The sequence below is a fragment of the Somniosus microcephalus genome, chromosome 7 (assembly GCF_052327205.1).
Source record: "Somniosus microcephalus isolate GS21.2 chromosome 7, FLI_Smic_1.0, whole genome shotgun sequence".
NCBI classification, from domain to species: domain Eukaryota; kingdom Metazoa; phylum Chordata; class Chondrichthyes; order Squaliformes; family Somniosidae; genus Somniosus; species Somniosus microcephalus.
In genome coordinates, this window is record NC_140993.1 from 146,110,598 (window position 1) to 146,127,435 (window position 16,838).

Below are 16,838 nucleotides of genomic sequence, written 5' to 3' on the forward strand. Positions count from 1 at the left end.
CCCTTAAGGCTTTCTACTATTCTCTGCCTCTTCACATTGTCACTGCACTGCCATTCCTCTAGCAGAGGCAGGGTCTGCTCAGCCCAGGCGTCGTACTCCTCTTCCCCACTGGGAGTTGGTCTCACTCCTGAGAACATACGGAGCTTACGGTATCCCTGAGCCTCGAAGGGCAGATTGGTGCATTTATCCACCAGAGAACTAATGGCACTGACCAACTGCGTGTTCATATCCAGGGCCGAAGGACCTATCAGACCTTTGACATCAGCAACAGTCTTTCCTTCTTGTCTCAAGAATGACAACAACTTGGTCTGAAACCCTTCTTTTTCCTTAGTAGTAATAGGGACAAACTGAACTGGCCAGGGACCAGCCTCTTCAGAAAGCCTAACTGCCTCAGGTAAACCATGACCTCTCAGGTTCTCTGATGTCTGGATCAACACAAACTGCTTCTTGGTAGCTGTATCCAAGCAGCGCTCAACTATCCTAACCTTTCCAAAGGCTTTGACACAATTCAGAGCCCTTAGCAAGACATCATCAGGGTCATCGTTAGCAATACCATTCAGCACAATGGCATGTGTAGTAGTTATCTGCTTCCGTTTGCACCAAGCTTCAACCTCAATAACATCCATCTTTTATGCTCAAACAGCCCAGTAGAAACCACAAACCACTCTCTTAGCAATGAGCATTCAATACTGTAAGTTTACTGACATAAATAGACCACGATCCCGGACGAGCCCCCAAAATGTAACCCTTTCACGGTTCTCTAGATATATGTGAGATGTGGTCTCTGTTGTAGACAGTATTCTATAGTCCAGTAAGGAGATCACTACTGCAATGGCTTAATTCTAATTATCTTACTTTATAGTTTTAACGTCAGACAGTATAAGAAGATTACGGGTCAATGACCTAAATTAGACATTTGCATACTTTAGAATGAATCTAGACATAATAAACATACATTCTCCATTTATATGGATTCAAAGGAGAATCTGTCCCTGTGTCCAAATTCGAGTGCACTCTTTCGTTGGCGCGCTTAAGTTGGAGCTCATGGTATGTATAATGTCTGCAAGACTTACGACTCCGAACCCCTTTGTTGAATTCTCTTCACGATCACTGAATCCCACTTTGAGTTCTGGATGCAGAGCTACTAATACGAAGGGCGGCGGCCGAGTTTGGAAGCCCGGGACGGGATGCGGCAGCCATTTGCCTCCTGAGCCCTCTTTTCAGAGCTCCTGCCCTCTTTTCTTCCAGTCGCTCGTGTTTCCCGCTCGAAAAACCCGACTCCACCCCTTCCTCCTGGGGTTTCTGCCTGGAGACTGCGCAGCCTCACTGTCTGCAACAGTTGATACTGGTGCAGAATTATGGAAAGCCTGCTCTTAGTCACATTGTGTCCTTAAAAGTTCTTGCCGTACCTTCACATGGGCAACTTTAACCCAGGGATTTATAACAATGATAATACAGTGTCTAAGTTAAAGATTGATAACCATACTTAGCGTACATAACATTTCCAGTGGGTATTACAATGTCACCAAGGGGCAGCGTGTAGATGAAAAATAGGAGGGGGCCATGGAGATATCCTTGGGGGACACCAGAGGAAACATCCTTACATTGGTTTCTTATCGTGGAGAACATCAATTGAGCCTCCTTCAGCATCAGTCACAGCACTAAAGCATGCAGCTAGGTGGGGAAATTGTTTGTGTAGATGCATAGTAGGATATTCTGGCTCTCTATGCATAAGGGCCGCTCTTTTTTCCCAAAAAGTGACAGTAGTGGAAAAAATTGGGAGAAATTTGTGCATTCAACAAATGAGCTTGAACCAACATTATTTGGAATTCAGTTCTGTGCTCATATCTATTCTACACGACTTCTTATTTGTGTTATTACTATGTTCCATGGTGTGGATCATCAAACCAGTAAACAAAGGAGGAGCCATCATCATACAGAACAGAGCGGACTATTGCAAAGAAGCATACTGACAACTGGACAACCAGGAACACTACAGACAGCTACCCACAGATCCGACCAAAGAACACACCCACCAGCTCAACAGACTGATCAAGACCTTCAATCCAGACCTTCAAAGCATCCTACATGCTCTCATCCCACGTACTCCCCGCGTGGGAGACTTCTACTGCCTCCCAAAGATACACAAAGCCAACACACCCGGATGTCCTATTGTATCAGGCAACGGAACCCTGTGTGATAACCTCCCTGGATATGTCGAGGGCATCCTGAGACCCATCGTACAGGGAACCCCCAGCTTCTGTCGTGACACTACAGACTTCTTACAGAAACCCAGCACCCATGGATCAGTTGAACGAGGAACACTCCTCGCCACGATGGACGTCTGGGCACTCTACACCAGTATCCCCCATGATGACGGCATCGCTGCGACAGCCTCAGTACTCAACACCAACAACAGCCAATCTCCAGACGCCATCCTACAACTCATCCGCTTCATCCTTGACCACAATGTCTTCACCTTCGACAACCAGTTCTTTACCCAAACACACGGAAGAGCCATGGGGACCAAATTCGCACCCCAATATGCCAACATCTTCATGCACAAGTTCGAGCAAGACTTCTTCACTGCACAGGACCTCCAACCAATGCTATACACCAGATATATCGATGACATTTTCTTCCTATGGACCCACAGCGAAGAATCACTGAAAAGACTACACGATAACATCAACAAGTTCCATCCCACCATCAAACTCACCATAGACTACTCCTCAGAATCGGTTTCATTCTTGGACACACGAATCTCCATCAAAGATGGACACCTCAGCACTTCACTCTACTGCAAGCCCACGGACAACCTCACGATGCTCCACTTCTCCAGCTTCCACCCTAACCACGTTAAAGAAGCCATCCCCTATGGACAAGCCCTGCGAATACACAGGATCTGCTCAGACGAGGAGGAACGCGGTGGACACCTACAGACGCTGAAAGACGCCCTCATAAGAACGGGTTATGACGCTCGACTCGTCGATCAACAGTTCCGACGGGCCACAGCGAAAAATCGCATAGACTTCCTCAGAAGACAAACACGGGACACAACCAACAGAGTACCCTTCGTCGTCCAGTACTTCCCCGGAGCGGAGAAACTACACCATGTTCTTCGCAGCCTTCAACATGTCATCGATGACAATGAATACCTCGCTAAGGCCATCCCCATGCCTCCACTACTTGCCTTCAAACAGCCGCCTAACCTCAAACAGACCATCGTTCGCAGCAAATTACCCAGCTTTCATGAGAACAGCGACCACGACACCACACAACCATGCCACGGCAATCTCTGCAAGACACGCCAGATCATCAACACAGATACCATCATCACACGTGAGGACACCACCCACCAGGTACATGGTACATACTCATTTGACTCGGCCAACGTTGTCTACCTCATACGTTGCAGGAAAGGATGCCCCGGAGCATGGTACATCGGCGAGACCATGCAGACACTGCGACAACGGATGAATGGACATCGCGCAACAATCGCCAGGCAGGAGTGTTCCCTCCCAGTCGGGGAACACTTCAGCAGTCAAGGACATTCAGCCGATCCGATCTTCGGGTAAGCATTCTCAAAGGCGGCCTTCAAGACACACGACAACGCAAAATCGTCGAGCAGAAACTGATAGCCAAGTTCCGCACTCATGAGGACGGCCTCAACCAGGATCTTGGGTTCATGTCACGCTACATGTAACCCCACCTGACGTAGGGTCATCCAGACTCGAGTCGTCGTTGGCTTGTTCCCTCTACACAGATGCAGCCGGACCTGCTGTGATATGAAATCCTGAAAAAAAATGTCTTTTGTCTGTTTTTTTGTTTTTCATACAGACCCCAGCATCTGCAACATTTGACCCCTTGTGACCCCACCTCATTGTTCTTTGATGTAATGTTTTCCTAACTGACCTGTTTGGACACCATTCACACCTTTGATTGCTGTGATTATCTCTATGCCGAGGTGTGATAAATGGCAGTTAGAAAGATTACCTGTAATCATCTGGCATTATTCCCTGACTATATAAGCTGTGTCTATATGCATCTCTCCACTTCACCTGACAAAGGAGCAGCGCACCGAAAGCTTGTGATTTAAAATAAAGCTGTTGGACTATAACCTGGTGTTGTGTGACTTCTTACTATGTTCCAGTCACTGCTTGTTTAACTTGAAGGAAGGGGAGAAGTGTCAGAGAGATCAGCACTTAGTAGGAGCATGGGTTTAAGAATTGTAACTTTTTTGACGTGATGCCAATTCGGCGCACCAGAGTTTAACGCCTGAAGCTAATGAAAATTTCAGATGCAGATAAAATTGGGTCTGGGGCTTTGGCTTTCCCACCTTGGAAAATATTACTGCAATGGAGGAAATATTAAGCCAGATTTTGCAATCAGCGGCGAACAAACGGCACTCGCTGTTCAGTGCACTTGCACTTCCCCACAGACTTTGTGGGCTTTTTGTAGTGTATGCACCTTGAAGAAGGAACTATCTGCAGCCCCTGTATACTGCAGTACCAGTAGTGACCACCCCTGTATATAAGCCTGTGTAGTGACTTTGTATAGTAGTTCCAGTTTTGTCTCCATTCAATAAACACCTGTTATAACCAACTTCTGCAGTCCGTGTCTCAATTACACACGGACGTTACATTGGCAACGAACAGATCCGAACTTACCTACAGTTCTGCACCACCTCACGGGGATCCATCCCTGAAGTGAAGTTGTTCGAGGTCGAGACCAGAAGGAAGAGATGCAAAAAGAAAAAAAAAACAAACAGAAGAAACGGGCGTCGACCGTGGGCAACCGCCCGCTGATTCATCGAATTCGAAGATTTGCAGGAGAGGCTGTCGAGAGCTGGGCTTGGTTATCCAGTCTATGGTGTTCCAGCTAATCGGGCTGGTGGCAGGTAGTAATCTGATCCTTCCTGGGCTGCGGCGGGCTACAGCTCGATCGGGTGGCTTTTCAACGGGGCCGAGCAGCGTTGTCGGGAAGAGGAGAGAGAGAGAGAGGGTGGAGCACACAGGGCGCAGCCGGTGCTACGAAGCCGGGCAGCGTACAGACCCGAGAAGAGGGAGGAAAGTGTCCCAAAGGATCTGCTCTGACGACGGGAACAGTAATTAAAATAAAAGAAATTAGAAGCGCAGAAAGCCGCGAGGAGCTGCAGTTTGCCATGGGGACCGCGGAGAGCGGCGTTGGCAGCAGCGCGGGGGGAAGTGCGCGAAGACCATAGGGCGTCGCCATCAAGGCATAAAAACACCAGCAACAGTGCTGGCAGCAGCGGAAAAGGCAGAAAGCGCGGGAGGCGCCATCTTAATCCAGCGGGGAAGAAGGCAAAGCGCGGGAGGTGCCATTTTGTTCAATCGGGGAAGAAGGCAAAGCACGGGAGGCGCCATCTTAGATCTCCAAGATGCCGAAGACTGGCAATATCACTGCCTTCAATAATGCAATAGAAGTCTGGACCACGTATGTGGAAAGAGTCGAAGTATATTGCAAGGCAAATGAAGTAGCCGATGAGAAAAAGGCATCGGTACTACTAAACTTAATGGGCGCAAGAACTTATGGCCTATTGCGGAACCTGATCACTCCAGTCAAACCGATGGAGAAGAGTTTTAACGAAATTGTTGCTATCCTACAGGACCACCTAAATCCTACACCGCTGCTGATAGCAGAAAGATTTAAATTCCACAAGAGAAGTCAGCATAAAGATGAGAGCAATGCTGATTACCTTATGGAACTACGCAAGCTATCAAAGTACTGCCAGTTCGGAGCAGGACTGGCAGATACCCTACGGGACAAATTTGTCTGTGGACTCCTGAGTGAAGGAACCCAGAAGAGGTTACTCTCAGAGAAAGAGCTGATGCTAGATAAGGCTTTCAGCGTGGCAGTATCGTATGAAGCAGCAGCAAGGGGAGCTGCGGAAAAACAGCAAAAGCCACAGGAATACGGCACCCATGAAATGACATGGGGATTTGAAAAATGTTATCGCTGCGGCAGAACAACCCATGACCAGAAGGACTGCTGGTCCAAGGTCAAAACATGCAGGCAATGCGGAAAGATGGGACACATTGCACGAGTTTGCAGGTCCGGGAGGAAGACTAACGACAACAAAAAGACTACTAAGGAAAAGTACAGGAAAGTACAAAAGATGACGGACAGTAGTTCCGAAGACCAGAAGAGCGATAGTGAATCCAGGAACAAGAGACTAAGCTGTCTCAAACTACACAACGTAATCACAAAAGAGGATCACCGACCCATTTGGGTCACCCTCACGATAGCAGGGTCCCAAGTTAAAATGGAATTGGATACAGGATCAGTCCTGACCATCATGAATCGACGAGACTACGAGCGGCTATTCTCACACATACCCTTGAAAGACACATCCATTGTCTTGAAGACATATACGGGGCAGAAAGTATACCCCAGAGGGAAAATAAGGGTGCCTGTCGAATACAACGGCAAGGAAATACAGAAATTGTATCTGTACATACTGCAAGATGGTGGACCACCGTTATTGGGACGTGAATGGATCAGAAAGATAAGTTTGGACTGGCACTCCATTCCAGCACTGACTGTGGCTGGTAAAAAGGATGACGACGTCACACCTGGACGATTGTCAAAAATCTTGGCTAACGCTAAAGAGGTATTTCAACAAGAACTGGGAACTCTTAAAGGCGTAACTGCCTTGATAAAAATAGAAGAGAATGCAATTCCCAAGTTTTTCAAAGCAAGACCGGCACCATATGCAATTCGCCCAGCCGTCGAGGCAGAGCTGGAGAATCTGGAGAATGCAGGCATGTTAACTAAGGTAGGCTGGAGCGAGTGGGCGACATCCATCGTTCCTGTCATGAAGAAAACGCTAAACAATAAGTCTGAGGAGCCAAGGAAGGTTCGCATCTGTGGGGACTTCAAGGTGACTGTGAACCCAGTCCTTCACACAGTACAGTATCCTCTTCTGAGGATAGAAGATATTTTCGCCTCACTATATGGAGGGAAACGTTTTACAAAAATTGACCGAGCGCAAGCATATTTGCAGATGGCGGTTGAAGAATCCTCTAGGAAATATCTCACGATAAACACTCACAAAGGTCTTTACCAGTATAATCGACTGGTATTTGGAGTTGCATCTGCTCCGGCTATATGGCAAAGAGCGATGGAACAAGTCCTGCAAGGGATTCCGGGGACTCAGTGTTACTTGGACGACATCCTAGTGACAGGTGAAAATGACAGTGAACACCTTGCCAACCTAGAGCAGGTGCTCACTAGACTAAGAGAACATGGGCTACGAGCCAATCGCCCCAAGTGCGAGTTTTTAAAGAAACAAATATCGTATTGTGGCCACGTGATTGATGAAGAGGGGTTACATAAGTCCCCTGACAAAATTGAAGTGGTAGTTAAGGCTCCAGCGCCTGAAAATGTGTCGCAACTGAGGTCATTCCTCGGATTGGTGAATTACTACCATAAGTTTTTGCCGAATTTGTCCACAATTCTGCACCCACTGAATGCCCTGCTACAAACTGGAGTAGCATGGAAATGGAGCGATGAATGTAAGCGGGCCTGTAAGAAGTGTAAAGGCCTGATCACTTCAAGAGAAGTATTGGCTCACTACAACCCATCACTACCAATAAGACTGGCGTGTGATGCGTCTCCCTACGGCGTTGGAGCGGTACTGTCACATAAATCCCTTGATGGTTCAGAGAGGCCGATAGCTTTTGCGTCACGCTCGTTAACTGCAGCCGAGCGTAACTATGCCCAGATTGACAGAGAGGCCCTCAGCCTGGTGTGGGGGGTGAAGAAGTTCAATCACTACCTGCATGGACAGAAATTTAGTCTACTAACTGATCATCAACCTCTTGTCTCCATTTTCAACTCTAAGAAGGGCATCTCGATAATGACAGCACAATGGCTACAGAGGTGGTCCCTTTTCCTAGGGGCACACCAATATGACATCGAGTACAAAGGAACTAAACAGCATGGGAATGCTGATGGATTGTCGCGCCTACCGTTGCCGACAGTGGAAGAAGCACCTGCAGTGGATCCTGTGGAGATATACCACTCGACCGTAGTCGAATGTTTACCTGTGATGAATGCAAACATAGAAAAGGAAACACGAAATGACCCGACACTCTCCAGGGTCTATGATTTAACGGTGAAGGGAAGGCCAGCACATGGCGAACCACTGTTGCCAGCATTCTCGCTGAGAAGAGAACAGCTGTCAGTGTGCCGAGGGACATTGATGTGTGGATCCAGAGTAGTAATTCCACCCAAATTGAAGGATAGAGTGCTCAATGAGCTTCATGAGGGTCATCTGGGAGGGGTAAAAATGATAAACTTAGCCAGAGCATTTGTGTGGTGGCCGGGAATCGATAGAGAAATCGAAGAGATGACCAAGAGCTGTACAGGATGCCAGAAGGTCCAAAACGCCCCACCACAAGCCCCTTTACATCCATGGGAGTGGCCCTCATCTCCATGGCAAAGGGTACACATTGATTTTGCTGGTCCATTTATGGACTCGATGTTTTTAATTGCAGTTGATGCACATTCCAAGTGGCCAGAGGTAATAAAAATGTCCTCAACCACCACAGAAAATACTATCACAGTCTTACGAACCATATTCGCCAGAAATGGGCTGCCTGAACAGATTTGCTCCGACAATGGACCACAGTTTGTTTCTGAAGAGTTCCGGAGGTTCTTAAAGGACAATGGTGTTAAGCATTACACATCCGCCCCATATCATCCAGCCACCAATGGATTGGCTGAGAGGTTCGTTCAAAATTCAAGAAGGCTATCAAGGCAATGTGTAATGAAGACATACCCCTGCAACACAAGGTGGATAACTTCTTGTTTGCCTACCGGAATGCGACACATGCGGTTACCAACCAAACTCCAGCCATGATGTTCTTCAATCGAAGACTAAGATGCCGCTTGGATTTGGTTAAGCCAAACATCCGAAGAGATGTGGAGAACAGGCAGTTTCAGAATATGAATGAAAGGCCAACCAGGAGTTTCAAGATAGGTCAACCAGTTTTGGCCCGGGACTACCGCACAGAGAAATGGCAGCCAGGAATGATCTGCACATGGCAAGGACCTCTAATGTATACCGTGGATGTTGGAGAGAGCATTGTAAGATGCCATGCTGACCAGATTCTAGAGTCACTGGAAAACATCAAATCTACACCACGATCCTGTACACCTGGTGATGAAACCGAAGTATCAATTACATCTACCTCAGAATCGGTGATATTGGAAGCAGACGAACCAAACAACGACGTTGATCCCGAATCAACTTTGCCAGAAGAACCTGATACCCCAAAGAGGTGTTATCCGGACAGAATCAGGAAGCCTCCTCAAAGGGTATAAAAGCGGCGGGGCTAGGTTTGGTAAGTGGGAGAAAAATCATTTCAGTGTATTTTGTGAATGTTAATGTGTTAAAAAGTCAATTATTTGAAGTAAGTTTAATTTTAAGGGTATATTAAACTATTGGGCAGTTTAAACCGGAAGTAGAATCCGGATATAAAAGGGGCGGGGCTAGTGCTGTGCACTGAGTGCTTTGTGCATTGAGTGCTGCTGGAGTTTTGGTAAGTGGGAGAAAAATCATTTAAGTGTATTTTGTGAATTTTAGTGTGTTAAAAAGTCAATTATTTGAAGTAAGTTTAATTTTTTAAGGGTATATTAAACTATTGGGCAGTTTAAACCGGAAGTAGAATCCGGGTATAAAAGGGGCCGGGCTAGTGCTGTGCATGGAGTGCTTTGTGCATTATGTGCTGCTGGAGTTTTGGTAAGTGGGAGAAAAATCATTTAAGTGTATTTTGTGAATTTTAGTGTTAAAAAGTCAATTATTTGAAGTAAGTTTAATTTTTTAAGGGTATATTAAACTATTGGGCAGTAGAATCCGGCTATAATAGGGGTGGGGCTAGTGCTGTGCATGGAGTGCTTTGTGCATTGAGTGCTGCTGGAGTTTTGGTAAGTGGGAGAAAAATCATTTCAGTGTATTTTGTGAATTTTAGTGTGTTAAAAAGTCAATTATTTGAAGTAAGTTTAATTTTTTAAGGGTATATTAAACTATTGGGCTGTTTAAACCAGAAGTAGAATCCGGGTATAAAAGAGGCAGGGCTAGTGCTGTCCACGGAGTGTTTTGTGCATTGAGTGCTGCTGGAGTTTTGGTAAGTGGGAGAAAAATCATTTCAGTGTATTTTGTGAATTTTAGTGTTAAAAAGTCAATTATTTGAAGTAAGTTTAATTTTTTAAGGGTATATTAAACTATTGGGCAGTAGAATCCGGGTATAAAAGGGGCGGGGCTAGTGCTGTGCACGGAGTGCTTTGTGCATTGAGTGCTGCTGGAGTTTTGGTAAGTGGGAGAGTTCGGGCAAGTGGGAGGTGAGGCTGTGTTTTTTGCTCTGTTTTTTCCCCCACTCCCAGGCTTAGACAGCACTGCGGAAGCGGAGCAGCGAGATGAGTCAACAAACAGGCCCCACAGACAGTACTCAAGGAGGAGGTTGGTGATCAGCTGGTTGGTTGGTTTTCTTCCTTCTCTTCTCTTTCATACCTTTAAGTTGGTAAGTCCTATTGAATAGTGGTGTGATATTATCATCTATATCCGGGCAGGGTCTTCATAACTAATAATAAGACATTTAATTAATTATTTAGAATGGAGCAGGTGATGTGTTACTGTTGCGAGCTGTGGGAGCCGGTGGACCCCATTGAGGCTCACGGTGATTACATCTGCGACAAGTGTTTGCTGCTAGAGGAACTCAAGTTCCATGTTATGGAGCTTGAGACCGAGCTTCAGACACTGTGACACATCAGGGAGGGGGAGAAGTTCCTGGACTCGATGTATCAGGAGGTGGTCACACCTATGAAATTAATTAATGCAGATGTAATCCATGGTCGGGGACAGGACGGTGTGACTACAAGTGAGGAAGGTACAGGGATCCAGGATGTAGTGTTGAAGGAACTGCAGCCCTTGCTCTTGTCAAGCAGGATCGAGGTTCTTACTCCCTGTGAAGGCGGGAGCGGGGGCTGCAGGGAGGATGAGCAACCTGGCCACAGCACCGTGGTACAGGGGGCCATTCAAGTGGAGGGAGTAAAAAGAAATGTTGTAGTGGTAGGGGATAGTATTATTAGGGGGATAGATAGGGTTCTCTGCCGTCAAGAGCGGGAGTCCCGAAGGCTGTGTTGCCTGCCCGGTGCCAGGGTTAAGGACATCTCTTCTGGGCTGGAAAGAAACTTGGAGTGGGAGGGGGAGGATCCAGTTGTCATGGTTCATGTTGGTACAAGCGACGTAGATAGGACAAGGAAGACGGTTGTGTTAAAGGAGTATGAGCAGCTAGGAGTCAAATTTTTTTTAAAAAACCTCAAGGGTAATAATCTCTGGGTTATTACCTGAGCCACGAGCGAATTTGGCTAGGATAAATAAAATTAAAGAGTTAAATGCGTGGCTCAAAGACTGGTGTGGGAGAAATGGGTTTTGCTTCTTGGGACATTGGCACCAGTACTGGGACAGGAGGGAGCTATTCCATTGGGACGGACTCCACTTGGCCAATGCTGGGACTAGAGTCCTGGCGAATCATATAACTAGGGCTGTAGAGAGGGCTTTAAACTAATTAGTGGGGGGGAGGTTTCTAGAGAGCAAATAATAGAAATGACAACGGAGAAGGTCATAGACTTAGGTAGCAGTGGGGGAATTAAAAAACAGAACGTGTCAGGAAGGGACAGAAGGTATGGAGTAAAAGGTAAAGTACTAAAAGGGGAAGAAACAGGAACTAAGTGTCACAAAACATATTTGAAAGTTCTTTATCTGAATGCACGTAGCATTCGTAACAAAATGAATGAGTTAACGGCACAAATAACTACATATGGGTATGATCTTGTGGCCATTACAGAAACATGGCTCCAGGGTGACCATGACTGGGAATTAAACATACCAGGTTATTTAACAATCAGGAAGGACAGGCAGGAAGGGAGGGGAGGTGGGGTGGCTATGTTAATAAAGGAAGGAATCACTATAACACAGAGAAATGATATTGGGTCAAAGGAGCAGGATAGTGAAACAGTTTGGGTGGAGATAAGGAATAATAAGGGGAAAAAAACACTAGTGGGCATAGTCGATAGGTCTCCGAACAGTTGCAACTCTGTTGGACGGAGTATTAATCAGGAAATAGTTGAGGCTTGTAATAAGGGAACAGCTATAATTATGGGGGATTTTAACTATCATATTAACTGGACAAATCAAATTGGGCAGAGCAGCCTTGAGGATGAGTTCATTGAGTGTATTAGGGATGGGTTTCTTGAGCAGTATGTAAATGAACCGACCAGGGGGCAAGCAACTTTAGATTTGGTCCTGTGTAATGAGACAGGATTAATTAAAAATGTCCTAGTAAAGGATCCCCTTGGAATGAGTGACCATAACATGGTTGAATTCCATATTCAATTAGAGGGGGAGAAGGTTGGATCTCAAACAAGCGTGCTGAGCTTGAATAAAGGAGACTATGAAGGTATGAGAGCGGAATTGATTGGAGTGGACTGGGAAAATAGATTAAAGAGTAAGACGGTACATGATCAGTGGTGTACGTTTAAGGAGTTATTTTACAACTTCCAAAAAATATATATTCCACTGAGGAAAAAAGGGTGTAAAAGAAAAGATAGCCATCCGTGGTTAAGTAAAGTAATTAAGGAAAGTATCCGACTAAAAACAAGAGCATATAAGGTAGCCAAATCTAGTGGGAGGATAGAAGACTAAGAAGTCTTTAAAGGGCAGCAAAAAATAACTAAAAGATTGATTAAGGAAGGGAAGATAGATTATGAAAGTAAATTAGCAAAAAATATAAAAACAGATAGCAAAAGTTTCTATAGTTATATAAAAAGAAAAAGGGGGGCTAAAGTAAATGTTGTGCCCTTAGAGGATGAGACCGGGAAATTGATGGTGGGAAACATGGAGATGGCAAAAACCCTGAACAAATATTTTGTATCAGTCTTTACGGTAGAGGACACTAAGAATATCCCAACACTGGACAAACAGGGGACTCGAGGGGGGGAGGAGCTAAATGCGATTAAAATCACTAAGGAAGTGGTACTTGGTAAAATAATGGGACTCAAGGCAGATAATTCCCCTGGACCTGATGGCTTACATCCTAGGGTCTTGAGGGAAGTGGCGTTAGGGATTGTGGATGCATTGGTAATAATTTTCCAAAACTCCCTGGACTCAGCAAAGGTCCCGGCAGATTGGAAAACTGCTAATGTAACACCCTTATTTAAAAAGGGTGGTAGGCAGAAGGCTGGAAACTATAGACCTGTTAGCCTAACATCTGTGGTTGGTAAAATGTTAGAGTCCATTATTAAGGAGACAGTAACGGGACATTTGGATAAACATAATTTAATTGGACAAACTCAGCATGGTTTCATGAAGGGGAAGTCCTGTTTGACAAATTTGCTTGAGTTCTTTGAGGAAGTAACATACAGGGTGGACAAAGGGGATCCAGTGGACGTAGTGTATTTAGACTTCCAAAAGGCATTTGACAAGGTGCCACACAAAAGATTATTGCTCAAGATAAAAAGTCATGGGATTGGGGGTAATATTCTGGCGTGTGTGGAGGATTGGCTCTCTAACAGAAGGCAGAGAGTTGGGATAAATGGTTCGTTCTCAGACTGGCAATCAGTAACTAGTGGTGTTCCGCAGGGGTCAGTGCTGGGTCCCCAACTCTTTACAATCTATATTAACGATTTGGAGGAGGGGACCGAGTGTAACATATCAAAGTTTGCAGATGATACAAAGATGGGACGGAAAGTAGTGAGTGAGGAGGACATAAAAAAACCGGCAAAGGAACATAGACAGGCTAAGTAAGTGGGCAGAGATTTGGCAGATGGAATACAATACTGGAAAGTGTGAGGTTATGCACTTTGGCAGGAAAAATCATAGAGCAAGTTATTATCTTAATGGCAAGAAACTGGAAAGTACTGTAGTACAAAGGGATCTGGGGGTCCTGGTGCACAAAACTCAAAAAGTTAGTATGCAGGTGCAGCAAGTGATCAAGAAGGCCAATGGAATGTTGGCTTTTATTGCTAGGGGGATGGAATATAAAAACAGGGAGGTATTGCTGCAGTTGTACAAGGTATTGGTGAGACCGCACCTGGAATACTGCATACAGTTTTGGTGTCCATACTTAAGAAAAGACATACTTGCTCTCGAGTCAGTACAAAGAAGGTTCACTCGGTTAATCCCGGGGATGAGGGGGTGGTCATATGAGGAGAGGTTGAGTAGATTGGGACTCTACTCATTGGAGTTCAGAAGAATGAGAGGCGATCTTATTTAAACATGTAAGATTGTGAAGGGGCTTGATCGGGTGGATGCAGTGAGGATGTTCCCAATGATGGGTGAAACTAGAACTAGAGGGCATAATCTTAGAATAAGGGGTTGCTCTTTCAAAACTGAGATGAGGAGAAACTTCTTCACTCAGAGGGTGGTAGGTTTGTGGAATTTGCTGCCCCAGAAAGCTGTGGAAGCTACATCATTAAATAAATTTAAAACAGAAATAGATAGTTTCTTAGAAGTAAAGGGAATTAAGGGTTACGGGGAGCGGGCAGGAAATTGGACATGAGTCTAGGCTCGGAATGGTCATGGCCCTATGGGTAGTGGAGTGGGCCCAGAGGCCGCGTAGCCTGGTTCTGCTCCTACTTCTTGTGTTCTAATTCTGTGTTAGATTTCAGGAGATGGTTTTATTCCTGTTCCTGGCTGGGTGGAGATCGCCGTTACAGAAGGTAAGTACTATAGAAAATATAGGGACAGAGTGATCTCCTGGACGAGTTTCGATCGCCTAGATGGGTTGGAGAGGAATTTCCCAGATTTTTCCTCCCAAATTGACCATTGGGTTTTTTATCTGGTTTTTCGCCTCTCCCGGGAGATCACATGGGTTCGGGTGGATGGAGAGGGGTAGAAGATTTGAGGTTAGGATCAGATCAGCCATGATCTTATTGAATGGTGGAGCAGGCTCGAGGGGCCGATTGGCCTACTCCTGCTCCTATTTCTTATGTTCTTATGTAAGACTGAATTTATAATTGATTAACTTCAGCTAATGTATATAGCAACTGTAATTGTAAATATGTTGTTTAATTATTAATCGAATGTTATGTACTGTTTAGCTAAAAGGGGAGGAATTGTAGTGTATGTACCTTGAAGAAGGAACTATATTCTGCAGCCCCTGTATACTGCAGTACCAGTAGTGACCACCCCTGTATATAAGCCTGTGTAGTAACTTTGTATAGTAGTTCCAGTTTTGTCTCCATTCAGTAAACACCTGTTATAACCAACTTCTGCAGTCCGTGTCTCAATTACACACGGACGTTATACTTTTACATTGCAATTTGCGGTAATTAGAGTGAGAAAACAGCGCGGCCCCCTCTACTGTGTGAACAGAGCAAGCAACAGCATGTCCCCTCAACCAATCAGATTGACGAATCCTTACTGAGACAGGCATAGGTTAATTTAAACCCCTAAAAACAGGTGGGTTTAGGTCGGGTGGGATGTTAAATTTTAAATCTCAAACCCGAACCCAACCAGCCTCGAACCCACCCACTTCCGGTTATAATGGAGACAGGACAGTAGGCGAGCAACCTACCCGCTCTCAGGAGGCAGGTGACTCATTTAATTATTTTAATGAGGCTGCATGCCTCAGATTTTATCTCTCTTCCAGCTTTAACAGCTTCCCCCAGTCCACCAAGCTAACCTGCTTCCCTCACAGCGATCGGACCCCCTCACAATCAGCGACCCCCCAATCTCTGCCCTTGATCTCTCTCCAATCCCTCAGGATCACCCGACCCACCAAACCACGCTGTACCTACCCCCCACCTCGCGATCTCTGCCTCAGAAGCACAAACTTAGCTGCTCCTCGGCTGCGGCCTCTTCTTCCCCGCCCGACTGAACATCAAGATAACGTAACTCAATCACTCAGGTATTCGTTAGCAAGTTTAATGATTTTTCTCAACCAATACATTGTGAAAAGAAGTTAACGGAACTGTTGTAAACTTGTAATGTTAAGGCTCAGCTCAAATCCCTCCCAGTCAGTAGTAAACTTAACGGAATCATCACTTTTACCTGAAAGTGAAGCACAAAAAAAATTGACAGTTGGATCTGACACATTTTTGGGAGGAACTGATACATTCGGACTGTCACCAGAATGTGTGAAAATAGTTATATTATTGATCTCTTGGGGATAAATGAAAAATGGCACTGTATCCAAAAAAAGACTGGCAAACATCTCATTTTATCTTAATTCAATGAAGCAAATGATGTTAGAGCATATCTCCACATCACTTGCGTATGACATAATTGTATTTACAGCTGCTCCAGATCCTACTCCCCAGGTTACAAAAGGCTATTGTAATGGTTTTTCATGAAGTCATATCGCTTTAAATATCGTTATGTAACAGTGTTCCAACTGCTGATTGTTATTCAGCGACCTCTACCGGGAGTAAACATGTGTGGTCATCAAGATGAGGGCAGGATCAGGCTGTGTGGTGATGCCCTCTATAATCATTTAGTCTGCTAATAATCACAGTCAAGACACACACATGAATGATGATCAATTGAAAAAGATTCTGGAGATTGACATCTGCTCATGAAACCTCAATCCTGCAAACAGTCAATGTCTTAAAGAAAGGAGAGGAGGAAAGAAAATTGGTGGAAGAAAAAATGCCAAAATATATTAAGGGCATTATGTACATTGTTAAGTTTACTAATAGACCTCAAAACTTCACTCACTCGTTTACTAATAGATCTCATAACTTCACTCACTCATTTACTAATAGACCTCATAACTTCACTCACTAACTCGTTTACTAATAGACCTCATAAC